Genomic DNA, 27,843 nt, shown 5'->3' on the forward strand with positions numbered 1-27,843 from the left:
TTCTTTCTTTCTTTCTTCCTTCCTTCCTTCCTTCCTTCCTTCCTTCCTTCCTTCCTTTCTTTTCTTTCCCTTTCTTTCTCTCTTTCTTTTGTCTGTTCTTTCTTTTAACTACAGCCCAGGCCCACATACTTGTTCGGGAATGGTGCTGTTCCCAGTGAGCACTAATCAACTAATCAAGATAATTCCTCACAGCTAGCCATAGGCCAGTCTGGATCTGGGCGACTCGGCAATGAGGCAGCCTTGGCTAAGTAAGTGGGGTGGGGTTCATTTGGCTTTGGAAACAGAGACTTGACAAGATGGGCTATCCACATGGAATTAGCACACAAGCAACAAGCCAGAAGCAGAGGTGTCCACTGAAAAGCTGCGAGGACTTTGGACGAATCCTGTGACACCGAGGAAAAGAGAGATTACTGATGTCTGGACTTGGCAGTCTCAACATTACCTGCTCCGAGGAAAGCAGCCATTAAGACTAAGGCATTAGATAGCACAGACATAGAACAAGAATCCAGGAAGCAGGGAGAGAAAAGCCAAGCGGGAAGAGATTCCAGAAAAGGGGGCCAGCAGGGTTAAGCTTTCTGCTTCACAGAATTCCAGATTGCCAAACACCAACACTCTGAGGATTTCAAAGGGGGCTTTCGGAGACTACGAGGAAGCCAATGTCCTTACAAATCGCTTTCAGGATATATAGACAGGCACGATCATTCTGGGGCGCTATTTCAATGTGGTTCAAAAGGCATAAGAAGTGCAAACTTGCTGGTCCAGAAATTTCTCAAGGAGAACATGACTCAGAAAATACAACCATGAAAGTTTAGGGAGGTCCATTCTCAAGCAATGGCCAATGTCAAGGATGCCCTTGTTTTGAACACATTATATTCATTACCCTATTTAGTCTTTAAAACAACTCCGTAAAGTATCCTTTCTTCAAAAGGGCCATGAGCTATGTCATCTGAGCTAAGTCTAAGGACTAGTGACCGCTGACTCTGGAGACTGAAATGGAAGAGCCAGGCTTTGCTCTTACCCAGCAGGCAATGCTGCCTCTTGGAAAGGAGCGCAGCCCCTCACCCCGAGGGTGTTCAATATGGTAACAACAAGAACCTATCTACATGCTTGCCTTCTAGAGAGTGGCTGTCGAAGATGGGACTCCCAAACGAGGCTGTCCACTACAGATGTTAAAAGTTCACCGTGTCAAAGAATATCCAGTTACGTGTGGATTTTGATGACACAATTGTAAGTGTGAAAAGCCGTTTCTAGAACAATATAAGCCCAAACATGGGGAAAGGGGACATCTGCGATCCTTCACGTGTGCAGATGATGGCAGAAGAGCAAGACGAGACCACCCGCACCACTACCAAGTTCCCTTCCATCCTCACCCTGCCTGGTGTGAGAACCTGTCCTCATCCCCACCAGTGCCTCTGGACCAAGATGCTGCATATTGCAACAGAGGAAAGATAAGTGGAATGTGGGGTCATGGTTCCCTGCCCAAAGCATCATCATTTTCCCTCAAATAATTCCAGGGAACTTCCTAGAAGTGGCAGAATTCTCACGGATTGTTGCCTAATGGACATGGCTGTGTAGTGGCCCTAAGGATATTTCAGAGAGATGGCGCCGCCCCAAATCCTCTGTGTTCAAGGAGAGAAGCTGCTCTCTCTAGCAGGAGGTCCTGGGAAGTACCTGCAAGGATGTCCTGGCCTTTGGACATTGGAAAGTAAAACACCATCATTGTCCCCGGTTCTGGGGTCATTGAATTTACATTGCCAGCAGCTAAGTCCTGGGATGATTTGGAAGCCACATTCAAATCCTCGGGTTTTCTGTCCTGAGCGTCACCCCCAGTTCTATATCCATGTTCAGGCAAAGCCCAGAACTGACTGCTTAGAAAAATATTTAATTGAGATTCCTCCTACAGTGCCTATTTCTGTCTCAATAAGGCCTTGGCATGCCATGGGTGGCTAAATATATTGGCTTTCTCCTCTCCAATGCCAACCCAGTTTTTTTTTTTTTTTTGTGTGTGTGTGTGTGTGTGTGTTAATGTTCTCAAGTACATCTTGCCCAGCTTTCCCCCAAGAGAGAATTTACAGCTTAGCTCTTTGTTACCTGAAGGAAAAACTGTAAAAGGATTGTTGGCTTACTTAGAGAAGAGAGACCAGAGAATTCTTGCTTTCATGTGCTCTCTCCTCTTTTTCCTCCTCCTCCTCCTCATCTATGAATGTGTCTGTTGAGCTCGGTGAATTATCATGACACCATGTTTAACAGTTTAACTTGGGTCACACAGATTGATGATGGATACCGGTCCCCTGGGTGGTCATGGTCTAGTTATACATCAGTATAGTGTACCAAGCATGGCAGATACACAAAACAGAGCTAGAGGAGAGTCTGAGGGACCTTACAGAGGATGTTCTCCTAAGTACCAGCATCTCCACCTATCTTAGCAGTATTAGGAATCAAGTGACTGGAGGAGGTGGAAGAAAGGAACAGTAAGAAGACCACGAGGGTAGATGGAACCCTGTGCATGTTTCATTAGCTTAGGGTCAATAGCACGGGCGCCTTTCCCAGTAGAATTCTTTTGCTGGATTTGATATTTGACTCCAAAGAAGGCTTAAATATGATTAATTTTTCCTCTCCAGGCTTTGTTTCCATTATAAAATTTATTAGTACAGACACATGTTTTATAAACGTTTTAGTGACACAGAACCCTTTCTATAAACAAAAGTATATAGGGTACCCGTATTCAATTACAGTAGTATCCCAGCCATTCTGGCTGAGACAGGGCTGGGAGACCTCAAGCATCGCTGGTTTCCTTCAGTGTCTCACTAATTCTCCTCTGTAGAACTTCAGGGATCCCTAGGGCTGCAGCTGAAACCTCTGGGTTGACGTGTCTCTTGCAGAAGTGTATCCCTGATGCTCGGGGCCTCTGATGGAGGCTGGCAAGGGGTGGTCTTGGTGCTTGGGTCACCAAGTGCTGGAAGGAAGGAGCTTCTGGCAGAAAGGATGGAGATTGCTGTGTGAAAAGGGGAGAGTGCCACGAAAAAGAAAAAGAAACAAAGAAACCGCACAAATCAAAACAACCCCCAAACTATACGGCGTGTGTGTGTGTGTGTGTGTGTGTGTGTGTGTGTGTGTGTGTGTGTGTGTGTGTGTGTGTGTGTGTTACAGACAGCTCGGCCTTACAGATGATCTAAGGGTAAAGAGCCCTCACTCCCACCTTCCCTTTTGTAGGGCAACTTCTTGTAGCTTGCCACAGATGCTTTCAATGTGTGGGTTTTGATGTCTCAAAGGGATTTATTCTTTGTAATGTTAACACGGGTGAGGTAGGGAACAATCTTCCCATTTTATAGATGAGGAAGCCAAGGCTCAATGTTGTCTGTTCCATAAAGAACCCAAGACTCATCAAAATACTGAGACTATGCATGTACACTATCTCTAGCTCCTAAAAATAGTCCTTTTAGTTCCCTAGTTCCATTTTTTTTATTAATAGAACCATTTCCTTTTGGGGGAGGGAGGATTCGAGACAGGGTTTCTCTGTGTAGCCCTGGCTGTCCTGGAACTCACTTTGTAGACATGGCTGTCCTCAAACTTAGAAATCTGCCTGCCTCTGCCTCCCAAGTGCTGGAATTAAAGGGGCGTGCCACCACTGCCTGGTGAACCATTTCCTTTGTGTTTTTCTGTTTCCTTTAAATTATCCAGAAAAGTCTGAAGACAGATTTCCATTCCTTCTTAACATTGCATTGAAATCGGGATAAGTATTGAGGACTCAAAGAAAGTCCCACAGGACTTGTGTCCGATTGCCATCCCTGTCCAAGGACAATGCTTTGGTGATCTTCTCGGGAGCTGGATGGTAGATAAGATATTTTTAGGGTAAGGGTGTTTTCAATCCTGGGAGTCTATAATTCCCTAAATCCTATTAGCATAGGAGCTAAATACCAGACGTTCCTTTGGGTCTGCGTGCCGATATGCTTAGCTTTCTGCAGCTTCCCCACTAGTCTGGAGCCTTTTAGGGACATTCCAAACCCCTACACTTCTCCCCCATCGCAGGGCTGGCCTACAGTCAAGCATCTTCACACTCCGCTGCTTCCATCTGGAACTTCCTTCCTCAGTCCCTGACGCTGGCTGCCTCTAAGCCTGCTTGCTATTCTGATGCCCAGAAACCCACACAACCCTTCCAACCAAATTCCTGCTAAACTGCAACACCGGATAAGGGTAAGGCTTCCTTGGAAGCAGAATTCATGAGTAAGGAGACTGGTCTGTGACCTCTGACGGTTCATCAAAGAACACCTTAAAGGAAGGAGAAGGACACCGACCAGGAGAGTCTGTAACAATTCGTACAACCCAGGCCAAGAGATTCCTAGGAGCATACAAAGAAATCTGTATGGGATCTTTGGGCCCAACAACTCTGTCATACTGATTCCCTTTAAGTCTTTGTTGCATATGGAGTTCAATCCCTTCAGAAACTTTCATTTTTCCTCTACAAAAGGACGTTGGAAGTAGCTGGATAGTGGTAGCTGGTGACTGCAATCCCAGCACTTGGGAGGCGGAGTCAGGAGGCTCAGAGGTGGACAGCTTGGATTCATAGTGAAATTCTATCTCAAACAAAGGAAACCAAAATAGAACTGTTCACCCAAATGGAGGAGTCTGAGTCCAATATTTGGAGAACTTCTGATGGTTTCAGGGGTCCAAGTTAAACTTAGGGAAACTACAGGTGACTGGTAGTTAGTTCAGTCATGGCTTCATCTGGAGAGCTTGCACGACTCTCCACCTCCAGCAAGGCTTAGTTATGAGAATTCATCAAGGTCTTAGGAAACATGACACTTGAATATAGTGAGAAGTCCAGGTGAAATTAAATACAAGATGAGCCAGGCTCCCTCAGAGGTGTGCACTCTCATCTGCTTGGCACGGGCAATGCTGGTCCCAGCAACTTAACATGAGCTTGTCTAAAACAGACCGAATGCCTTTCTTCTTCGGGTTCTTCCTCTCTAACTTGCCACTCTCCAGTGCTGCCAATGCTGTTCCCTCACTATCGTGACAAAAGCCAGAAACCAGGAAGCATTCTTGATTCCTATTTGCTGTATCCCCTTTACCTGGCCTTTGGTGAACCATACTATTGTCTTTGCTGTGGGTGACTAGCCCACTACTGCCTTTGGCCTGCCTTGTGACTGTGGGAGGGGAGTCCTTTAGACATGGGACTCCAGTTTCATACTATCAGGGCCTCCCACTAGCCACATTTCAGGGAAATCATGGCCAGCATGCTCTACCCGGCTTTCTAGCGTCCACACACCCAGCACCCTCTCTACCCAGCTTTTGCGCATGCACACACACCCTCTGCCCCTCTCTTGTCCCTTCTTTGTCACATCATTTTGCACTGTTTTGCTTCACTCCGGGGTTTTCCTCCTAGGCCAGTCTTGTCTTGTCTTCCTGGACTCCTATAAGCACGTCAGCCTGCATCCTCCCCCAGGGCTTGGGCCTGAAATGTCAGCTTCAGTTCTGCTCCAGTTTCCCAGGCTCTGGAATCCCATCTTCCCTGGGAAGTCTTCAAACTCAGAATGGTCCCCTATATGCCCTTGCGGGTTTGGGTTGCTTAATTCCAATACAGCATCTATTTGGTAGTTTATTATATTCTGCTAGCTGTTGTCTTTTCAATAAAGTGGCAATCCTGGATGAATGCTTCTGTCTCTTTTGTAGAGGAAGAATGGAAAACCCAGGAAAGTGTTCTTGTATCTCTTGTTGCTACATGACTTAAGCAGAATTTACAACTGCAGCCTGATGTTATTCACTAGTCTGTGTCTCTGCTCCAAGAGGTATTGCAGGGTCGTCATGAATGCATTGACTGAGTCAGAGATGTGAAGAGGAGGTGTGTTTAGGACCATTGTTAGAATAAAATCCTCTGTGCTTATTTAAATTATTTATTTATTTATTTATTTATTTATTTATTTATTTATTACATGTGGTGTGTGGGGAGGAGTGTGTGGGTGGGTGTGGGTGTCTGTGTGTATTTCTCTGTGTGTATCTCTGTATGTTAGAGAGAGAGCACTCTATTAATGTGTGGGCAAGCACACACTATGACATGCATGTGGAGGTCAGAGGAAAACTTTGTGGAGTCAGTTTTCTCCTTTGACCTATAAGTGGATTCTGGGGATCAAGTTCAGGTCATCAGGCTTACACAGCAAGTGATTTTATCCTCTGAGCCATCTTAGCATCTTAGCAGAGGATCTTAGCAGGGCATCTTCTACGTTAGCTTTCATCACACCCTGAATGCTTACATCTCAAATGGATGGTCTCTAGAGCAAGTTGCATGATTTGTGGCCCTTTGAGAATGTCCTGTTTATTTCTCTGCAAGAGGAGTTCTAACATGTTGCTTGGTAGGAGGTGGCCTGGGCATGTCTGATGCTGCAATGTGGAGCCATTGGTAGGTGGCAGAGTCTCAGGACTGGTGCCTACTACTTTGGGTAAATGTTTCCCAAAGGCTCATGTGTTAAAGGCTTAATCTGAATCCTGTGACACTGTTGGGAGATGGTGAAACCTTCAAGAAATCTAGTGGATGACACTAGAGACATGTCCTGAAAGGTGACACTGGGTTTCTGTTACCAACTCTTTCTTTGGCTTCCAAGTTTCCTACAAAGTAGCTTCCTTAGCTTCAATGCCTCACCAGGATGCCCTACCTCACCTCTCAACCCAAAGCATTAGTCCAACTGATTATGGGCTGAGAACTCCAAGACTGTGAGCCCAGCTTACCTAATCCCCTTCATAAGTGGATTTACCTAAGATATTTGTTGCCATAGTAGAAAATGAATTAATATAGTGCATAACCTTGCATGAGATCATATTATAACCAAATGGATAAGACCATGAAATAGATTCTAGAAACAGAATGCAAGTATTATAAATACACATGCCTTATCTAGATTTTCAGATGTGAGAAATGTCCCATGAGCTCAAAAGGAAGACTCCCAACTGTGTTAGACTGCAGTTCTAAGCCTGTTGTATTAGATTGGATGCAGATGCGGCGATGGGACCAGACACAGGAGAGGAAGATGCGTAGAGGAGGAAATACAGAAAAGAAATGGGAAAATAGCTGGAAAGAAAGTTGGTGGAAGCTCCTATGAAATAGATGGGATATCTGTCTCAGATTCGCAACATTAGAAAGGAAGGTAATTTTTGTCTTAAGCACCAATTCTTCCCAAATTCTTTTCGTATTTCAGCCAGGGGAATACAAGGCCTGATGTTTATGAATGCAGCTAAGAAGCTTCTGCCCATCATGCTGGAACTTGATTGACAGGTCAAAGCCTAAGCTCTACCTGGCCACTCCTGGTGATGGGCCTACCTCTTGGTCTTTCCGTTGTAGAGGAAGAGATGTGATGTGGTGGAGAAATTCTACCCCCGGCACTCTCAGTACCCTTGGCCTAGATTCCGCAGGGCCCTTACTCTAGAAAACAAAGGTTGCTAGGCATTGCGTTAGAACTGATACAGGCTGTCAGCATTTTTAAAGGTGGCACTTTTCTCTCTTTTTTTTTTTCCTCAGGTTCAAGTTCATGTGTCATCTCAGTCTTTGCTTTCATGGAAGAGAGGACTGAAGAGCCCAGAAGCCAGAAGAGCTTAAGTAATAGGCTTTCTTACAGGACTTATTTCTCTCTCTCTCCTCTGAGATGTGAATATGCCGTGGCCTTAGAATCTACAGCCTTCCTGGAGCCTTAGAAAGAGGAGAAATAGAGGAATCAGTACATGAGCAAGTGTGTGGCTTTGTGGTCGGTCCTTATCAAGGATCGGAGCTGAAGGGTGGACATTTTCCTTGATCAGACAATACAGTCCATTCAGTAGCTGCTGAGCTGAAAACTGCTCAGCTCCTTAAAATAAAGGGGCTATAGAATCACACACTCCGGGGGTCCCCACAAACTTAGGACCCACAGCCTTCTGAGCAAACATGTACCTCCAAGGAAGGTTGGGAGAACTGAACAAGATGACTTGTCTAGGGGGCTGACATCCCACCGTCCTGAGAGCTGTGTCCTGGGGTTCAGCCAGAAGTCGTTCTAAGAAGTGACTGGAGTTTCCATTAGCACACACAGGCCTGGGGATCTTTGGGAACTGGGCTTGCTCAGAGTTTAGGCTCAGAAGAGGTCTAGAAGGAGCCAAATAGACTGGATGAAGTCATGTTATAGGAACTGGGGAGGTAGACCAAAGAGAAAAACTGCACACTTCTTCCCTACCCCCTGACTCCGAGGACACTGCTTGGTAGATATGATGTGATGTTTTGCTGCCACAATTCTTCATGTCAAGTCCCGTAGTGTGAACAGCATGACCCAGAACAACGTCCCAGCACTGGCCTTACCTGTCACTTTCAGGCACTTTCAAAACACAGCTCCCGCGATGATGAATTTTGTCAACCTGATTGAATTAAGAAACAATATAGGGCATTAGTGAGGTGGGTGTCTCTGCCAGGGTGCTTCCAGCAGGATTAAGTGAAGAGGGAAGGCTTGGCTTAAATCCGGGTCATACACTGAGGTCTCTAGCTGAATAACAAAGGACTAAGGAAAGTCCACCTGAACCTCAGTGTCCCTGTTCTCCACCTTCTGATCCTACAAGATGTGAGCCTACCCATCACCTCCTATCGCCAGACAGGAGCTGATAATGTTACCATGCTTCCTTGCTAGGGTGGACTGGATAGGCTGCGACTCAAATAAACTTATTTCCCCTGACAGAGCTTCTTCTCCGGTATTTGGTCCCGACAATTAGAAAAGTAGTTAATATAACCTCCCAGTTCCTTGACTCTCCTTTCCCTGAGATGTGCGAGTCATCTCCGCTCCATTTGAACCTGGCCTTGAGATTCCTTGACGAATGAATACAGTAGAAGAGGTCCTGTGCCAGCCTTTGGACCCAGGCCTCCAGAACTGGCAGCTCCCACTTCCTGTCTCTTGAGACACTCTTGGAATCTAGCCACAGCATCGAGAGAAAGCCAAGGCAGCCCATGGGGAGGAAAGGCCAATGTGGAGAGGGACCGACTCTCCAAGTCCACAGGCCTGGCCAGGCACTTGGCCATCCTTGGTATCACGATGCCAGCTCTGAGAGCAGCCATCCTGTACCCCACCCCCAGTCAAGTGCCCCAGCTGGCAGGGCATGGAGCAGAGATAAACCATTCACTTATTCCACCGCCCAGCCCAGGTTTCAGATCCACGTGCTCAGTAGATGGCTGTTGCGCCCTTTATCTCTAGGTCTCCGGATGATTTGTGGCTGTAATAGAAACCTGGAGTTCCTGGCTGAGGAGAACCTAGGGTTCCTCTAGGCCTGTAGATGGTACCGACATTTCGTTAAAACAGCCCTAACTCAGCTATCCTGTAAAGTTATCTTTCTCTAACAAACAAGTGCACAAACCTCTCCATCTTCTGAATGAAAGCGACGAAGGCTAAGCAGCCCCCTTACCCTCCCTTCTCAGTCTACTTCTCCCTCACAACTCTCTCCTCCTGGGTTTTCCTTGTTCGGTTTTTAAAGCAGAAACCTCAGAGATTGTAGCCTCAGTCTCTTTCAAGCTTCCTCTCACCACATATGTAAGTGGAATTTCAGGGAGTATGTATGTGCACGCGCAGCTGTGTGTGTGTGTGTGTGTGTGTGTGTGTGTGGTGTGTATGTGTGTAGGATGGTCTGCTGACATTGCTAGTGATCAAAAGGTCATAGGGAACTAACCAGTATAATTACTAAGTGGTGTGTGTGTGCTCGCACGCAAGTGCGCACGGGCATGTGTGTGTATATGTATTACTGAGAAACTAGCCATTCACCTCTTTAACTCTTTCTGTTTATGTCGCTCTGCATTTTCTAATTTTTCTCTGGTGGACACAGATTGAACAGCTTCCAACACCAATGTTCATGGTTCATCAGATTTCACATTCGGATGAATTTCCTTCCAGCCTTTCATCTGTATTCAAACATCTGCTGTGTGTTTAAGATCCTGTCATGAGTACAGTCTGAGCCTTGACTTTTCACGGTCCTTTCTTTATATTTTAGGCATTTTTTCTCTTAATAAACACCTTCCCAAGCCTAATTTTTAATGACTTTATACTTCAATAGCATATATAGAATTCTTTATAGTGTTCTAGCATAACTTACTCATTTACTTATTTGTTTAGCAGAGTTCATTTCACATTTAGATTGTGATATGCACATGTATTTTATACACAGACACATACACACATACATAAACTTTTACATTTCTGAGTGTTTTTGCTGTTTTTTTTAATGCTTTCAATTTATTAGTTACTTAGTGATACTAAACACATAATATTTACTATTTGTAATAGTAGTAAAGTAGTAGTAGTAGTAGTAGTAGCAGCAGCAGCGTGTTTGTGGGAGTAGGTGTGTGAGTCTGGGCATACAAATGCTGTCTTAGTCAGAGTTTCTATTCCTGTACAAACATCATGACCTAGAAGCAAGTTGGGGAGGAAAGGGTTTACTTAGCTTATACTTCCAAATTGCTGTTCATCACCAAAAGAGGTCAGGATACAGGAGCTGATGCAGAGGCCATGGAGGGATGTTTCTTTCTGGTTTGCTTCCCCTAACTTGCTCAGCTTGCTTTTTTTATAGAACACAAGACTTCCAGCCCAGGGATGGCACCACCCACAATGCCCCCCCCCCATCACTAATTGAGAAAATACCCCACAGCTGGATCTCATGGAAACACTTCCCCAACTGAAGCTCCTTTCTCTGTGACAACTCCAGCCTGTGTCAAGTTGACACGCAAAACCAGTCAGTACACATGCTATGACATACATGTGGCGGTCAGAGAACAACTTTGGGAGTTGGTCAGTTCTCTCCTCCACCCAAGTGGGATCTGGTTCTCAGACATGAGTCACCAGTTGGTACAGCAAATGCCAAGCCGTCTTCCACAGCCCAGCCCTGTTCTTTTGAAGCAAGCTCTTGCTCTGAAGTGCAGGTTGGCCTTGGGCACGAGAACTGCCTTCCTTAGTAACTGCAGTGCTGAGGTTGCAGGCATGCACCCTCTGGGTCAAGCCATCTCATGCTGATTCTTGTTAACATAGCAAGGAATTTCAGAACGTGCGAAGCCTTCAGAATGTTGGCTTTCCTTGTTACCTGGGCATCTCTTAACGTTTATTCCCAGGATAGAAACAGGGATGGAGAATCTAAAGGAAGAAGAGATCAGGAAAAGACATGGGAATATGTACGTAGATAGCAGAAAAGGCTCCTAAACTTGGCTTATAAATAGTTTAATGTCATGAGAGACAGCTTTTGTCTCATCGTCAAAATATAATAAGATGAGGGAAGAAGAGAGAATTAGCAACGGTCACCTGGAGAGATGTCATCCGTACATGACCACATTTCATCCTAACAAGGAGTATGAGTTAAGATGACCTTAGGCCATAAATGACAAAGTGGGACCCAAGCAGCTTAATAGCATGTCCAAGGTCAGACAGCTAATAAGAATGGTGCCCCAAAGTGAGATCTATCCTGTTCAGCCCCGGTGTGGCCCTAGGCTTTCCCTGTCAATGCACAGGGAGGAGGGTAGGCTTGGTGACTGTGTCCTCCCTCCCTCCTTGCCTTAAATGGCTCTTTCTCTGTTTGAATAGGAGTCATGAGATGACTGCCAGGAACCAGATCACGAGAAATGGAGGCATATGACAAAGGTCTCCTCTTCCAGGTCTCAAGTTGATCCTGTCTGGAAGACCTCTGGGACTGCTTCAGGGCAAGGGGTTCTGAGTCGACCCAAACTCCATCAGAACCTCTTCTGACCTGCATTCTCCAGTACCTGGAGCACAGCCCTGCCACGAGCATCGAGGAGAGGGTGGCCACCACTGGCTACACAGAATCAGACAGATCAGGAACTGGAGTGGGTGCTAGACCTCTCCACAAAGTCCATTATCAGGGAAGGCCATTATCAGGAGGATTGCTCCCTAATCAGAGCTTTTGCCCAAACCCTCATTCTCCTGGCCACTAAAATGTACTCACCCTTCAGGTCTTCTTTGCCTGATCATTTTCCAGGGGAAGTCACCTCACATGAACCCACATAGCTCTGTTTACGTGCCTCATTCCATTGGGGGTAACTTCATCTGGGGGTAACATTTAAACTATTTTTTTTTAAAACAGGGTGAGTCTGGTCCTCTACTGATCTGAATAGATAGCTGATTCTGCAGGAGTGTCTCCCAGAGGCCCAGTGGATGCAAACATTAACTTTTGAGTTGCTGAATGGGATGAAATCTGCCCCTGCCAGGAAGGAGTAGGTGATTGAGAGACTAGCAAGGTGCAAGGTAGCAGTTATTTTCCAAGGCAAGTGTTTGCCACTATTAAGAACTGGTACAGCTGTACCCAGTGTGCACAGCTGCCCAGAGGGGGAAAAATGGAATCTGGGCTTTTCCAGCTCACTGCAAGTATCTTCTGACTCCTTCCTTTGTGTGGAGATGCACGGGCCCCTTCTCTATGCATCTCCACACAAAGCACGGCATTGGCTTCTTCTAAAGTCTTGTTCTAGCAGCTGACACATTTCAGCGTCTCAGGGATGCGCTTAATGTGACCCAGTACCTATGGTCAGTTACGTAAATGGGGGATCCACTGTTTTGTACCATGCCTTGACCTTTCTTTCATGGTTACCTTTTCTCTACTACAAAGTGAGGTTTAGAAAAGCCAGTCTCTAAAGCCCACTCAGTTCTTAAAACGATTGTACCCTTCCTGTGAAATGATGCAGGAGTCTCAAAAGCCTAGAAAGTCCACTGGATCCAGTACTGGTACAGTCACCATCTAGCTTTGTCCCCAGTTGTAGGGATGACAGTAGAAGAGTAATGAAGGTTAATAAGTTCTCCTTGGTTCCACATACAGACCTTTCGATCCTCAGTAAACCCCAGGGGACGTCATCTATTTTTGCTTAACTATAGGCCTCACAGATGCTGGGTTTCCCCTTCCCTTCACTAATTGTTGCCCGAAGCCGCCTCATCTTAATCCCCAGATGAGCAACCTCTGAGTGGGCGATCACTAGGCTTAGTCAGAAGGAGCGGGACTGAGATCCACTGACATTTCATCTGGGACAGATCAGATACTAGAAACTGAGCATACATTGCCGCATCCAATCCTTACCATGTGACTCCTACAGACACAGAAGACGGAAAAGGATGAAAGCCACACTTCTGACAAATAATGGGTTTGTAGATTCAGACCCAGGTCTGTGGGTCTGAACGGTAGCCCCCAAACCTACCCACGGTGATCAGCACAAATTCTGTTGGGAAGACAAATTCCCTTTCTCTCTAGGTTCCCCCCACCCCCAAAAAGCAGGAAGTTGACACTCACGTTTAGAAGAGAGACTCACAGGGAGTGGCATTCTCCCTAAAGCCATCTCCCACTTCTTTCAAGCCAGGCTTAATGACCTGAGCTGCCAGCCAGGATGAAAGAACCTTGTTAATGAAGTCCTCCACCATGGGAAAGAGATGAAAGAAAAGAAGAAAAGGGGGGGGTAGAGCACAATCCTTCACAAATATTTTCTGTTAATAAATTCCATTTCGCCTCTAAAATGTTTGCCAACTATCTAAGTGGACAAATTTTTCACATACCAGGGCAAACCATAGCCGAAAGGCCTCTTTGGTCTGCCTGCCCACAAACTGTGTCTACAACCTCCCTGGGGGGAGGGGCAGGGGGTGGGGGAGTAGACTCTTGTGGATCTGTGGTCCTCTCTGAAAATGTCCCTTTGCCATGAGGAGGCTCAGGGGATTTAGGCCTGCTATTCTCTAGTCTGGAAGGAAGGTGCCCCGGAACACTGTACATCTTCACATGTATATACCTTCCTCTCCTGTCCCCTTCTCTTCTACTCGCTCCCTTCCTTTCTGCTCCTTCTCCTGAACCAGAAGGTAGAAAGCCTGCCTCCTGGCTCTCCTGCCATCTTTCCAGCTGCATTTACCTCTGTGGGGTTCCGAGTGAGCGAGTCTCTTCCACCTACTTCATTTTTCTCTTTTTCTTGTCCTCCTGCCTTCCAAACCTGTTGATGTGGGAAGGAAGAGGTTCCCAGACCCTAGGTACACTCTCTCTGTATTTCCAACACCTTGCTTTTGTGGACTAACAGATCCCACACATTTAATGAAGGGCACACCTATGGCTTCCCTTTCCAAAAAGGACACAGGTCTCAATATTGGCATCAGGAACTTGTTCATCTTGTTTACTGATTTGCTAAGATAATGGTGACCCGAAGACTTCTGAAGCTGTGGGGAGGAGAAGGAAGGGATATCTGAAGAAGAAAGATAGCTATTTGTCAACTGGTTCTGTGGGACAGAAGAACAGATATGGATCAAGCTAAAGCTGGAGCCCCAGGCTTGGTTGCCTTCTTCCTGATGGAACATCCTTTCCTTTGACAGCTCAGCCTTTTCCTTTCTTGGAGTGGAGAAGAGCTGAATTCCACTACTCAGTCCTTCCCTAGCCTGACAAGGGCAGTGGACCTAACATGGTTGTCTATTCCTGAACCAGGCACACTCACTCGCCTATGGCCCAACACTAGGGTGAACTTGCTTTTTCTATTTTCCTTCTGGTAGACATTGGATACTTTCTAAGAGCCTGGTGACTCTTTCTTTACAAATATTTTTTTAATTTTTATTACATTTTTTTCTTTTTTGTGTATAGGAGGAGGGGGCATACGAATTCTGCCTCCACGCTTGTATGTGGGCACATGTGTTGCGTGTGAGTGTGTGAGTTTTGTTCATCTACCATGTGGGTTTGGGGGAATGACATGCTTACTTGAGTGTCTATGTACTACATGCCTGTCTGGTGACTGGAGAAGCCAGAAGAAGGCCTCAGGTCCCTTGGAACTCCAGTTACAGATGACTATAAGCTGCCAGGTGGGTACTAGGAAGCCAAGCCTTGTTCTTTGCAAAAGCAACAGTTCACTACTGAGTGATCTTTCTAGCCACCTCCCCCCACCCCAGCACTTGAATCAGTGACTTTGGGTGCTCAAGGCCCATCTAAGGTCATTATATCCAGGCCTTAGTCTCCATTCAGGTCTCCATTCTACTCATCCTTTCTCCCCTTCAGCAGCTACTTGTATCACATGATGCTAGATGCCAAAGATGTACGAGCAAGTAAAAAATACTCCTGATGGCACTTATTGTATAGTGAAAGAGGGGCAAAATAGCAACAGGACTCAGCTGATGGCCTGTGCACATAACCAGAGCTATTTTTTACAATTGAGATATATTTTACAATTGAAAACTTCATTCTAGCATAAACTATTTGACCCTACAATTCAAATTCTAGCATTTATTCTTATCTGTATGTGTACATGTATACAATTATAGCAATATAATGAGGTACTATTTGTTTATGACAGATTATGTGTCAATATAATGCTTACAGCATCAAATGACTAGAGGTATGCTTAAAGTCTTCCAATAGGATGTTGGATTAAATAGACCATGGTATAGCCACACGATGGAATTCTTTCTGGCTATAAATCATGAGGAAGTTCTTTTTTGTACAGGCACTCATAAAATAATCTCCAAGATATTGCTTAGAGAAAACAATAAGGTAAAAAGTAGGAGGTTCAGTGAGCTATTGTGTTTGCAAAGTAAACCCAAGCATTGTGGTGATTGCCTGTAAGTCCAGGATTTGGGTGGTGGAGGCAGGAAGATCAGGAACCAAGGTTATCCTTGACTCCATGGTGAGTTGCAGTCTAGCCTGGGCTACAGGAGATTCTTTCTTAAAAACGAAAAAGAATGTGAAGAGGTAGGGATAAAAAGAATATGCTCTGTGTGCATATATGTGTGCATCTGTGTGCACATATGTTTGTATATGTGTGTGCATGTGTGTATGCATGTGTATTGATGTGTGCAGTGTGTGTGCATGTGTGAATATGTATATGCATATGTGTGTTTACATGTGTGTGCATGTGTGTATATGCATTTGTGTGTGTGGGGTGCATGTGTGTGTATGTGTGTGTGTCTATGCACGTGTGGGCCCACAGATGCTACAATGTGCATACAGAGGTCAGAGGACCTTTGAGACCTTGACTTTTTTTTCCTCTTGGTTACAGGAATTGAACTCATGTTATCAGATTTGCACAGCAGGTGAATTTACCATGGAGCAACCTTACCGGCCCTTCTCAAACATTTCTATTTAGCTTTTAAAGAGGTGAAGACAGAAGCAAACTGAAATGTGTGCCCTTGGTGGAGTGGGAGTAGCCACATGGGTTTAACTGTTGTTTTTGTGGGGTGATATTGCCAGCTTCATTATTCGCAGGCCCTGCAATTCCTCAAGAGGCTGAACATATCATGCTTGAGAAAGCGTGTGACTTGTAAATGGTGGCGCAAGGTTAAAACAAAACAAAACAAAACAAAACAAAACAAAACAAAACAGCAGCAACAACAACAACAACAAAGAATAGAAACCATCCTGTTAGATGAAATGGACATATGGCTGTGCCCTGGCTGATCCTGACAATGAGTAATTCCTGTCATGGAGGCCCTAATGCCCACCAGCAAGCTGCTGTCATCAATCAGGAGAGAGGCGACAGAGTCACTTAGGTCAGAGGTGGCAAGATGGCAGGGCAGGAGCAAAGGTAGAAGATAAAGACTGATGTGCCTGGTCGGGGTGTGGTGAGATGAAAACGGGGATGTGATGCCAGCTGAACGCAGGGGCTAAGGGACAAAAACATGGATGACGACTGCACATTTGAGCTTGAAAGGTTTGTAGAGAGGCTGGAGAGATGGCTCAGCGGTTAAGAGCACTGGCTGCTCTTCCAGAGGTCCTGAGTTCAGATCCCAGCAACCACATGGTGGCTCACAGCCATCTGTAATGAGATCTGATGCCTTCTAGTATAAAGTTGTACATGCAGATAGAATACTTATATACATAAAATAAATAAATCCTTTTAGAAAAGCGTTTGTTGAATAGTCTGACTTGAAAACAAAATGGAGTTAGAATGGCTTTGTCAGCAAGACTTCAGTGTTCATCTCACTGCCTCCATCTTCAGTGATTTGTTTTAACAACCATGAAATATTCATGGTAGCACCTATCTATGGGTTATGTTCTAATCACAATACTTTTTTTTTTAAAAAAAGAGATTTATTTACTCATTTTATATTAATGAGTATATTCAGACACACCAGAAAAGGGCATCAGATCCCATTACAGATGGTTGTGAGCCACCATGTGGTTGCTGGGAATTGAACTCAGGACCTCTGGGAAAGCAGTCAGTGCTTTTATCTGCTGAGCCATCTCTCCAGCCCACTAGTCACAACACTAAAAAAGATCATTGTTGCTGTGAGTGCCGGGTTCTGAGTTTAAGCCTTGAGCATGTAAGACATAATGTACCACTGAGCTGCAACCCCAGCCCTTACGTGGTAGTGTTACAGACGTTTGCTGTGCTTCGCTCTCTAGCATCCTTTTCCTGTTTAACAGCCAAGTGCAGGTCACCCCCATCTCCTTGGCAACAGCTCCAGGCCAGGTTCAGGTACATTTCCTGATCAATGCTAGCCTAGAAGATCAATTCTGGTACTGCCTTTGGAACTGAAGTGGGGGAGGAGAGCTTGAACTAGTGCAGCCATCTGTCTGCCCTGAGGAGAACAACTCTGAGACAACAGAGATCACACAGCGTTGAGGAGAGAGAAGTCGGGACCTGCTCAAAGAATTAATACCTGAGTCTAGCGTTTCCAGATCACACTTCAGCCAGTACATTCCCCTTTCCTTCAATATGTGCATTTTAGCAAACCAACACACACCTCTACAGGTAGAACAGTGGCTAGTTACTTCTGTGTCACTTTGATAAATACTTACCAGAAACAACTTAAAGGAGGGAATCCTGGTTTAGATCTCGGTTCATTTTCGTGAAGAACTGTGGCATAGCTGTTCAGCCCGTGCTGGCAGGAGCCTGAGGGAAGACTGTTCACATGGTGTTAGACCAGGAAGCAATGAGTACAACAGAAACTAGGGCATGTGGCAACCTTCAAAGACCTGCTCCTACTGACCTACATCCACCAACTAGGCTCTACCTCCTGAAGGTTCCACAGTCTTCCAGAAGAAATCCTCTACCTGAGGAACACGTGTGTGAAAGTGTTCTCAGGTCTGTGGGGACTATTTGATTATTTCAGATTCAATATCATAATATATTGTATCCTCTGTAGCATTCATTAACTGTCATCTGAGAGGCAGGCCTCAACTGAGGAATCGTGTGGATCAGATTGGCTGCTGGGCATGGATGCTGCTTCTGCTGCTGGTGGTAGTGGTAGATTATCTTGATTATCTTTGATGAAGGAGAGCCCAGTCCACCATGGGCAGTACCATCCTTACGAAGGTGGTCCTAAACTGTGTAAGGAAGGAAGCTGAGTGTGAGCAGGCCTGTGAGCCAGTTAGCAAGCAATAGTTCCTGCTGTATTGCTTTGGCTGTGAAGTAGGTACCTTGGTCAGAGGTAATTCTGTGTAGATTAGTAAGCAGGCTTGCCTTGAGTTCCTGTTTTGTCAATGATGGAATGGGTCTTGGGATTATAAGATGAATAAACCCTTTTCTTGGTTAGGAAGCTTTTAGTCAGAATGCTTTTACAGCAACAGATATGGAACTAGAAAGCTCAGTGTCTAACATCCTCATATCCTCAGACTCTCCAGCTTCCTAATTTCCTTGGAGATTCTGTGGCTAGGAAATAGTGTGGCTCCTAACAGCTGAGAAGTGTCAGTTCCCAAGAACAGCTCCACAGCAGGCTTGTGAAAAGCTTCCCTATCAGTGAAAACTTAGCTACAGAGTCAGGTAGGAGCCAAAGGTGAAAGAGAAAGAGACAAAGAGCCTGGAGACAGACAGACAGACAGACAGACAGACAGACAGACAGACAGGAGCCAGACTAGAGGGGGAAGAAGTGGGGCAAATGAAACCTGATGCTGTTTTTAGATTCCAGAGCTCCATCAGGAGGTTTGAGATTCCATAGTAACTAAGCATTCGGGTCAGTGCTGGGGTTTCATGCCCAGAAGCTTAAGAGCATTGAAACATTTGCCCTCAGGACGCACACCTGCAGAAAAACATCAAAGGGCTGAAAATGTTCATGCAGAAGAGGTGAGGCCTCACTGGAGTCAGAGAGAGAGAGAGAGAGAGAGAGAGAGAGAGAGAGAGAGAGAGAGAGAGAGAGAGAGAGAGAGAGAAACGGGCAGAGTGGTGTCCAAACCCTACTTTTCTCATTACCTTCTCGAGAAACTTGACTAACACATGGGAACAGCTAGAAGAAATATGCTTTACTCTCATTGGTTGTTTGGGTTAATTAATTGTGAGGCAGCCCTGGCTTACCTAGCACTTAAACTAGACTCATATTCAGAGATCTATTTGTCTCTGCCTCCTGAGTGCTGAGACTAAAAGGTGTGTGACACCATGCACAACTGGCTTGATTACTTTCATTTTGTTTTTCTATCTATTTATTGTTGTTGGGGGAGAGTCTTATGTAGCCCCTGCTGGCCTCAAAGCTGTAATGTAGCCATGGCTGACTTTGAACTCCTAGTCCTCCTGCCTCTGGTTCGCTAGGGCTGCACACACCATCATGCCCAGCATGTGTGCTCTGCTTTTAGTCATTGTTTAGGCTACTCTACCTCGCTTTGTAAGGGGCATGTGGGAGGTAAGTGCAGAGCACGGCCCTCCATGAACAGAAGGAGCTATGGGGATCTTATTTAGGAAGCTCTATGTATTCCCATGGGGATGACAAAGTCACTTCAAAAATATTGTATCTTCCTGTGCCTGCAAAGTTTAAAGTCATAGATCAGGAAGGAAAGATGGGGGACACATCTCAAGCATGCTTACTGCAGTCATAAAGGACACAATCCGATACATAAAATGACAGGCAGGATCTTTTGAGTATGTTTATCTTACATCATAAAGATGGCGGCCAGGAGCGCCTCTGGGAAGGGCCAGCCTCCCATCACCAAGTTTTGGGCAGGAAAAGGAAACAGCACTTTGAAGGTGTGTTACTATAGGAGTTCGCTCCTCAGAGGACTTTGCTCCTTGACTTGCCTGTATAGATCACCGGCGAGCAGTTCTTGAGCCCAGTGCACATTATAATCAGGGCTAAGTAAAGAGTTTTTTAAATATAAAGAGAGGATCCTGGATTTGGCAGGAGGAACTCTGAGTTATTGGGTTTGGGGTTGGATCTTACACCTACAATCTTAGGAAGCTCTTACGTTAATTCCAATGGAGATGGCCCACAGGTCCACAGATTATACTTTACAAAAGATTAAGGTTACATGATCACTCTGATGATGTACTAAAATTTCCCCAGTTCCCAGCTACGTCCTGTGCTTTGAATTAGAAGAAGCACTCACGTGGAGCCTGAAGCGTGGCTTCTCACACAGTCCCTGAAGAGTGGCTTTGAACGTAGAACCTGAAGAGGTGACTCTTGACACAGAACCGGAAGAGCTGGCTTTTCAAACGTGGAACCTGAAGAATGGTTCCTAACACAGACCCGGAAGAGTGGCTTCTCACCTGGAGCCTCAAGAGTGGCTTCTCACCTGGAGTAGCTTCTCTCACAAGGTGCGGAGTGTGACTTTTTCTCTATGGCACCAGTTAGCAGCAATTGGAGAATACCTGCTTGATTAGAAACATATGTAAGAGTCATTCTTCTGAAAGAAGTTATGTGAACCTGCAATATGAAGACTAAATAGTTTCCCGTCAGAAAAGCGCCTACATGAGGCTGGATGTCAGTGCCATGGATCTCGCTTGTCTGGCTTGCGTGAGGCCCAGGTTTGATCCCCAGTCCTACAAGACAAACAGTAAAAAACTCCAAAATATCCTAATCAAGAAGACAATGGAAATAACTGATAAGAGCCTGGCCTCTGAAGCTAGTTTGTTCAATTTTCAAATTGGAGTTTGTTCACTTACTGGCCTTGAGACCTTGGATCTGTCATTGTCATTTTCCCTCATTGCTCCTCAGTTCTCTCTTGTGAGTATGAGGTTGCTTATAGCAAGTAACAGGAGTTAAGTGCATTAGAGTGTGTAATAAACACTTAGCTCGGTGCTTGGTGTCTAACAAGAAACCATGCCTGTTATTTAGATTCTAAGACAGAACTGGCAATGAGGAAGGCAAGTCTTCGTTGACCCTCACAGTTCCCTTGGGCGAGAACCTTTGCTCTTAGAAGATTGGGTGTTACAAATCTCTAGGGGTGGGAAAATTAAGTCTGGATCCTGTGGAATTTGATGTGGAGGAACTAAGACATCAACATAAAGCCAGGATCCCAGAAGGACAATAATATCCTGCAAATATTATAGGGTATAAAAAGCCCCATCTATAGCATAGAAAAGTGAAAAGGAAGCTGACTTGTTCTGAGCTGAACTCTAGCTCAGGAGAGGAAAGTTTCTCCTTTAAGAATTCAAAACCACCATCATGACCCTCTGGTAGGTCTGGGTTTACATGAATAGATCCTATATAACCTAGAAATCCCCAGGCTAAGAAATAACATAAACTTTGGTCTGGGTCAATTATACTGTGTTGGAATCAGACACTGACTACAGCAGCTCACCCACCCCCAGGACAGCTCTGTTGAAGACGAGCTTGAAATCTTAAATCACGTAAGACACAGAGGGTGGGGGAAATGTGAGTAAGAGTCTACAGGCCCAGACAACAGCAGAATTAGACTTTCCAGACCTTAGATTATAAACTAGGAGTGTTAAAATGTCTAACGACATAAAATAAGCTTTTTTTTTAAATCTAAAAAAAAAACGTAAAAATCAGTCACATTTTAAGTATAAAACAAATAGTATGTTTTCTTAGAGCCAAAAAGTGTTCATTAAGATTTAGAACTCAACGAGCATACTAAGTAATACATTAGATATGGCTGAGGAAGAATTTTTAAAAGTTGGAGCTAAAACTGGGATATTCTCTGACTAGATACTAGGTGAAAGCAGACAGAGACAATAGAAGACAGAAGAGTGAGACAGAAGCATCAAATGCGCGTGTTTGAGAAGTCTGAGATGAGAAGGTAATGCCAGATGGGTGAGGAGTGTTTGAAGAGAAGGGGATTAAAATTGAACGAACACACAATAAGGATGTCTTAGCCCAGAAATCCCAGCAAATCCCAAGCTAGATAAATAAAAGCAGTCTTTTAGAGCTAGCACAGTCTTTTAGAGACAGCAGAGCACCAGGGAGGGGGTTATAACAGAGACGGAGAGGAGTGAGTTCTGTGTCACTGGAGGAGCTGTGAGGACCACCAGGCAGTGTGCTTCTTAGGACCTGCAAGCCAGGAGGAGACCCGCACAAAGGACTTCCGGTGCGCTGATTGGGGGGCACATGGAACTTCCGGTGCGCTGACTGTGTGGCACATGGAGAGAGGAGCTTCAAAGCGTACAGCGGAGCCAGAGACGATTATGCCTGAGACTGCAACACTGAGATAGATCATGGCTACACAGAGAGATGCTACCTCCAACCAGGGTGCTGCGGCTGCCTGCAGCACTGAAAGAGAGCAACCAGAGAATTTAGAGTGGCTGCAGAAGACCTCTAAGAACATTTGCAAGGATACAATGAGACGGAATAAATAGACTTGTTAACTGAAAAGAATTTTCCAAAGGATTGTTTTGCGATGACTGTGGTGTGGAAATGAAATCTATTCTGGGGTTCTTTGTTCTCAATTCCAAAGTGCTGGCTTGTTTTGCTTCTTCTTCTCGCCAGCCCCCCCCCCCCCCCGCCCCCTTCTTAATCTCATTTCTAACAGCACAGCGAAGAACACTCGGATGTGTGCAGAGGTACGCGCTGAATCAACGCACAGCAAAGGCTTTACTTTGGATGAAGCATCCCGTGAACAGCAGTGATATTTTCAAATGGAAATGGAATATATTAACCCACTTCTTCCCCCTTCCCCCCACTACTATCAAACTAGACTGGTCCTGTTTAGTCAGGTTGGTTCCAACAAAAGCATTGTCTGGTCATGGAGAAGACCCTGAAATCCTGTCTTCGGGGTGGTGATGGAAAGTTGGGAAACATTTGCCTAAGACACATCAATAAAGAGCCAAGCACAGCCTGCTAACAAACGTGAGTGAGTTAGAAAGGGCAAGCCCCAGGAAAATGCTGACACGCTCTGAGCGCCACTCAGCTTATTCAGCCATTTATCCAGAAGCATTTTTCTTACTGGCCTATGAATTGAGGACACACCTGGGAGCACGGGCAAGAGCCTGTTCTTCCCGAGCACCCTCGTTGAGTGCGACCATGAGATGGCGTGCCAGTATCTCAGAGTACAGCAGGCAGAGCGCCCGCTCTTGAGGATTCGAACTGTAATCTGGGATACAGAGAAGGCACTGGGACACAGCTTTAGAAGTACTATGCAATGGAGGCAACATGGCTGCAGCAGCAGAGAAATGGGTAGTAAGACAAGAAAGAGAGAGAGCGAGGAGTATAACACAGTGAGTTCCAAGTATACACTTAACAGGAAGTGAACAACGATGAGTATTGCTGGTAAGTCTGGCAGAGGCCTGTAAGCGACTGTCAGAATGAACCTGGTCCGGGTGAGTATCCAAGTGCGCTTTGATAAGCATGTTATAATGGAACCCTACTGATTATTTATTTATTTATTTATTATTTTCTTTTTCTTTTTTTCTTCTCACTCTGGCTCCTCTTTCTCCTGCCCTGCTCACTCCTGACCAAAGATTTATTTATTTATTATATGTTAGAACACTATAGCTGTCTTCAGACACCCCAGAAGAGGCAGGGTGTCTTCAATGGTGCTTAGTCGAATATTCTGCTTTTCATCACATTGACAAAATGCCAGAGGGAGGGAGGGTTTATTTTGACTCACAGATTGAGGGTGCAGTCTGTCACTCCAGGGAAGGCATGGTGGCGAGGGCATGAGGCAGTTAGTCACATCGTGACCTTTTTATTTTTGCTAATACGAGAGTTTGGATGTGTCTGCTTCCAACAGACTCACGTTCTACTCTCACTAAAATTACAGCAAGATTTAAAACAAGGAACCTGAACTCTAGAAACAGGGCTGAAACAATGTGCAGTGACGGTGGCAGCAGCTGATAGGAAAGGGACTTAATTTAATGATGGCTCTGTGGTGGGCAACTATTTGCTTGTTTCTGTATGTGCTGGTTTGAATAGGTGTGCCCCCCGTACACTCATATATTTAGTGATTGGCCCATGAGGAGTGGCACTATTAGGTGTGGCCTTGTTGGAGGAAGTGTGTCATTGTGGGAGTGGGCTTTGAGGATTCTATGCTCAAGTTCTGCACAGCGTGGAAGAGACCCTCCTCCTGGATGCCTATGGAAGACAGACAGTCTCCTCCTGCCTGATTCAAGATGTATTATCCCCAGCTCCTTTTCCAGTACCAAGTCTGCCTGGACTACCATGTTTCCTGCCATGATGATAATGGACTGAACCTCTGAACCTGTAAGCCAGCTGCAATTAAATGTTGTCATTATAAGAATTGCCTTGGTCATGGTGTCTCTTCACAGCCATCAAACCCTAACTAAGACACCACAGAGAAAAAAGCTTCCCATTTTTATCAAAGGGGCTGAGAAGTTACTGGATGTTCGGTTTTTCCTGCCCATGTCCAGGTGCAAATCAAGGATGAAGGAATCTTCAAATTCTTCCAGGATTTGACTAAGATGCACTTTTGAAAGATGTGCAATGTTCACTTGTCCATGGGACTGTCTGAGAGAAGCGTCACAATGGAGAACCCTGTAACACCTGTCCCTGAAAGCACGGTTTCCTGGTGATGTTTGCTGCAGATGACACAGGCTTCAATCAACCCAGTGTCTCTGTAAATCCTGTAAGACTTTCATGAAGCCTCAGTTGGTTAGCTATTTGCATTTGGATGACCAGGAAAGCTTTGCCTTGCCCATGGAGCTGGGGCATCGAGGTCCTTGACATGGCAGTGACCTCGTCAACAACACACATTCTCCCAGGGCTTCCTCCACTCAGGGCTTCCTCCACTCCCACAATTGCCCTTGCTTAGCCATCATGACCACATGGTAGGATTCTATTGCTGAAGACAGCATACATTTTTGGCTATAGAACACAGAGAAAACTCAATCATAGGCTGACTAGGAAACGTCCTCCCTGCTGGCTAGATTTCATGGTACTAGAAGGTGTGGTTCAGGCTGAGGTGGGAGAAAGGCATCAATGGTTATCAAGTACAGGATACTACATGTTACAATATTGACTTGCCAGACAAGATATGCCTACTGGTACTAACTATCTGCTTTCTAGTTGGATTGAGGCCTGCTCCATAGGTGGGAATTTCATGCCTGGTCTATAGTCTTGGGCAAAAGTCAATGGTGGGGACGGTCGTAAACCCAGAGTAGAACTTCATACTATTATTTTGCTAAAGGATGCTGTCAAATAGCCTTCTAGGTATCTATATATATATCCATAGACCTGGACTGCTTTCAACTTCGGTCAGAGAAGCTTCCTTTTATAGTGGGCATCAGTAAATGCAGAGGTGAATAATTGGTTAATTTACAGAGAATAAAGAGACTCAGTGCTTAACCCTAACTTGAGTATCTATATTATTCTTCCCTGGCATGCTCAGGGAATATCACAGAAGGGAAAGTAGAAAGAAGGCAAGAGCTGGCGGATGGAGAAGAATGCTGGGAGATAGCATCTTCTGGACATGACCTGGCTGTCCAAGCCATGAATACACAGCAGCCGTGGCTACCTGCACAAGATGTACACAAGGCAAGGCTAGCCAAAATCCTGGTATAGATGGGTCGATGATCCCCAAGCCTCACTCCATAGTGAGGAGCTATTCGTAGTGGATATTTGCTGGAAGAGGGAGAATCACTCTTTGTTAAGGATGTGACCACTTGTAGGTTTCCTGTGCTCCAGTGGATGCTCCCGAATCTCAGCATCCGTGCATAGACAGGCAGCGTTAACTGGCCTTAGTAGGTTATAAAAGACAAAAAAAGAAAAAAAAAAAAAAACCATGAGTTTGGGAGGGATCATGTTGGGGACACTTAGGGGATTGGAGGGGGGACGGTAACGATTATATTTCATGGCTACAAGCATGAAAGTCTTAAAAATAAAATTTATTCATAATAAAGAATTTTCATTTTATTTTAAAGGTATACTTGCAAATACTGTGTCATTTAAACAGCTGTGAGACTGGCAACGTTGACTCAGGTTTGTATTTCTTATCCCAACCTTTGGGTCAATTTAAATAATTCGTTCTTTCCATATTTATAAATGAAACGCTTCTTTAAAAAAATGTTTCTCAACATAAAATCTACTTGGTCTGAAACCACAAGGATAAAACACTGCTTTGGTTCAATCAACACACATAGTTGACTGAAAAATGTCTTCAACAAGGGATTGAAGTAGCTCAATTGAGATGGCTCAGTGGGGTACGTGCCTGCTGCACAGGCCTGGGGATTTGAGTTCGAATCTCCACAGCATATAAAGGCTGGGCACAGGGACACACATAGGCAATCCAACGCTGGGGCAGTGAGGGCAGGAGAAGCTGTAGTCCTTGCTTACCAGCCAGTCTAGCCAAAACAGTGAGCTCCAGTTTTCATGAGAGACCCTTGTCTCAAAAAATAAGGTGAAGGCCACCAAGATGGGTCAGCAAGGAAAGGTGTTTGTTGCAAATCCTGGTGACCTGAGTCCCCCCCCCCCCAATCTATATTAAGGAAAAGAATGAGAACCAACTCCATAATGCTGTCTTTTGGCCTCTGCACATGTGTTGTGGTGTCCTTCCCCTGTGACACATCATACACACATATACACATACAATAAGAATTAAAATTAAAAAAATAATAATTTGTTGGATTTACTTATTTTGCTTTATGTGTATGGGTGTTTTGCCTGCATATATGTGTGTGCACTGTAATATGTGACGCTTGGGCCTGCAGAGGTCAGAAGACAGTGTTGGATCCCCTGGAACTGGAGTTACAGACAGCTGTGAGCCACCACACTGAACTGAACCCAGGTTGTTTGCAAAAGCAACAAGAGAGTTCATAAATTCTGAGCCATCACACCAGCCCAATAATAAAACGAACATTAAAATTTTAAGGTGGAGAGTGATAGAGGCAGACACCGAACCCCTGACCCCAGTGCCGATCCCTGGCTTCCACTTATACACAGCCAGCTAAGTTTACCTGTACATAGATGCACACAAATGAGTCACACACATGGAGAAAATTTCAACGGTGTGATCCATCCGTCTCTGGGGTGAGCACAGCATCTAACACTTGGGACTTTGCTCCTCGACAGTGTCGGGTGGACTTGGTGACATTTGTTGGCTTAAGGGATGGTTTTGTTTTCCCTTATAGATTTCAGAACTCTAATGTTTGTTGAGTCTGGCTGTCTAGGCCTGCAACTGTGGCCCCTCAGTTCACTAAGACCAGAGGATCATGGGCCTGAAACCTGCTTGACTTGGGAGTTCCAAGCCAGCCTAGGAAACTTGGAGATACACTGTCTCCAAATAAAAAGCAAAAAGAGACCTGAGAATTCATCTCAATGATAGAGTTTATCTAACCTGGATAAGGCACTGAGTTCAATCCTACTACTGAAAACTATCTAATGCTAAAGATCTACACAAATTGGTACAGAAAGAAGCCTAGAAAAAGAAAAACTGCAGGGCAGTGGGCATGGGGGAATAAAGGGAGTGGGAGAAAACCTTTGTCCTGCCAGAGTTCCAGTGCTCTGGGCGGGCAGACATGGGAGGACTACTGCATGCTTTCCATATGGCCCCAGGTGGGTGTCTGGCTGTTGGAAGCTATGGACCCAGCTCTCGGAGGATGGACAAGGGGCGGTCCTAGGTCTCTGGGCCTCATGGAGGCCAGAGATAACAGGTTCTCAGTCTCGGGCATCCCGGACACCGCTAGACACTGCAGGAGACCTGAGAACAAGATGGGGGCCCGGGGGCAGCTTGGTCAGCCCCAGGGACAAAGGGAGGAGAGGGTGCTGGGTGGTTCCCACTCGAGTGGGAGTCCTT

General features: G+C 45.3%; 2 long non-coding RNA genes across 9 annotated transcripts in view; one reads left to right on the top strand and one right to left on the bottom strand.

The window, feature by feature from the left end:
• Positions 1-2,554: 2,554 nt before the first annotated feature.
• On the bottom strand, positions 2,555-27,453 carry Gm30788. Of its 7 annotated transcripts, none has more exons than XR_001778972.2 (8): positions 27,005-27,426; positions 25,567-25,788; positions 20,607-20,677; positions 20,245-20,506; positions 17,731-17,835; positions 8,315-8,370; positions 7,916-8,104; positions 2,555-2,995 (listed from the first exon to the last, which is right to left on the bottom strand). It is a non-coding gene; the product is annotated as a predicted gene, 30788 (long non-coding RNA). The 7 variants fall into 7 exon arrangements; XR_001778973.2 differs by lacking the exon at positions 2,555-2,995 and adding an exon at positions 5,935-7,678 and having other exon boundaries at positions 27,005-27,428; XR_865534.3 differs by lacking the exon at positions 7,916-8,104 and having other exon boundaries at positions 2,562-2,995; positions 27,005-27,398.
• Positions 25,942-27,843, top strand: part of Gm30847 — a 52,766-nt gene continuing 50,864 nt past the window's right edge. For both annotated transcript variants that reach the window (XR_001778983.2, XR_001778981.2), the window contains exon 1: positions 25,942-26,030. This is a non-coding gene — a long non-coding RNA (predicted gene, 30847). The remainder of the gene's footprint in view (positions 26,031-27,843) is intronic.

This window comes from Mus musculus, chromosome 1, assembly GCF_000001635.26.
Source record: "Mus musculus strain C57BL/6J chromosome 1, GRCm38.p6 C57BL/6J".
NCBI lineage: Eukaryota > Metazoa > Chordata > Mammalia > Rodentia > Muridae > Mus > Mus musculus.